At 39.3% G+C, this 1,591-nt stretch overlaps 1 non-coding gene across 1 annotated transcript; it reads left to right on the top strand.

The window, feature by feature from the left end:
- Positions 1-479: 479 nt before the first annotated feature.
- Positions 480-585, top strand: LOC145637505 (small nucleolar RNA R71). Its single transcript, XR_014114281.1, has one exon. It is a non-coding gene; the product is annotated as a small nucleolar RNA R71 (small nucleolar RNA).
- The last annotated feature ends 1,006 nt before the right edge of the window (positions 586-1,591 follow it).

Genomic DNA, 1,591 nt, shown 5'->3' with positions numbered 1-1,591 from the left:
ATCAAAATCATCATTACTCTCTGGAAAAAGCATGAGGGCAATTACTAGAATAGTGATCATATGAACAACACACATCACAAAACAAACAACCACTAGGCATGTTACTAGAAGGAGGGGGATGAGAGTTAGATGGAGTACCTCTACCCTTAAATTGGGAGGGAAGACTTGGAGCTTGGAAAGAAGAACTCTCCAATTTTTCCTTGTTTGCACTTACTTCCTTCCCTAAGTTTGCCATTTGTGAGGAGAGATTGTTGATTCCATTCAAATGATTAACAAAGTACACCAAAGAGCTACTCTTGCTAGTTGATTCTCTCTCACCATCTTGCCAATCTCTATAATACCTCGCAACATCCTCAATGATGTCCACCACTTCTTCTTCTGTCCTATTCATGATGGAACCTCCGGCTCCTCTATCTAGGCATGACTTGCCTTGGGGACTTAGGGCTCCGTAGATAATCTGAATAATTTGATAGGTTGGAATTCCGTGTTGAGGACACTCCATTTGATACTCCTTATATCTCTCCCATGCTTCATCGAGGCTCTCACTTCGCTTTTGTTTGAAGCCTTGAATCAAAGCTCTTGTCTCCGCCGTTTTCTTTTGTGGATAGAAACGAGATAGAAATTCTATTGTAACCTCGTCCCATGTTGTCAGAGAATTTGTTTTAACGTTCTTGTCTAGCCATTCTAAATCACGCCGAATGAGAGAAATGGGAAAGAGCTTGAGGCGGATGAATTCTTGGGAAACTCTGTTCACCTTGATAGTATTACAATATTTTTAAAACTCCTTGAGATGATTTAGCGGGCTCTCATGCTTGGCTCCACTAAATTGTCTCCTCTATATAAAAGTGATCATAGCCGGCCTAATTTCAAAATCATGTTCCGGTGTTGTGGGTGGAGAAATTCCACTCTCAAATCTATATGCACCAGGAATCCCCAATTCTTTCAATGCCACTCTCGGATTCTCTCCCATTCTTGCTTGTTCCTCTTGTTACGATTCTTCTTCACTTGAAATGCTAGAGCTAAAAGATCGCCTAGCAACCCGTAGCCTTGTAGTATTCCTCTCAATCTCCGGATCAACTGGCACTAGTGAATGACCACGTGCTCTATGCATACAACTCAAATGAAATGATTAGGTTCACGGCTACAAGTGTAGCCATAAAGAGAAAAATCTTTTTGTTTTTTTTTATATAATGAAATAGACTCAACAACTATAACAAAGCACCAATGTCACTCCCCGGCAACGACACCATTTTGACAAGGGTTGAAATTAGGTCGTCATCTAATTTTCCCTTGGTCAAACTAAATTTTTAAACGCTTAACAAACCTTATACGAGTATAGAAGCAAGTTACGGGTCGAACCCAAAGGAATAAATCGAAGCTATGCTTAGTCTAATGTTAAGCTGAATCGATGAATTATCAGTGGTTGAGTTTGTAACTAAGATAACAAGAACCAAGACAATTCAAAGAAATCAATCAATATACTAAACAATAGGGATATAGGTTCCACATGCAAGCTTAACAATCATGCTAATTTATAGATCACCCAATTGATTTAAACATTGCAAGGGACAAACAATAGTTGCAATCAAAG

The sequence above is a fragment of the Chenopodium album genome, chromosome 6 (genome assembly GCF_948465745.1).
Source record: "Chenopodium album chromosome 6, dcCheAlbu1.1, whole genome shotgun sequence".
Taxonomy (NCBI): Eukaryota; Viridiplantae; Streptophyta; class Magnoliopsida; order Caryophyllales; family Amaranthaceae; genus Chenopodium; species Chenopodium album.
This window is presented reverse-complemented; position numbering and strand designations above follow the sequence as displayed.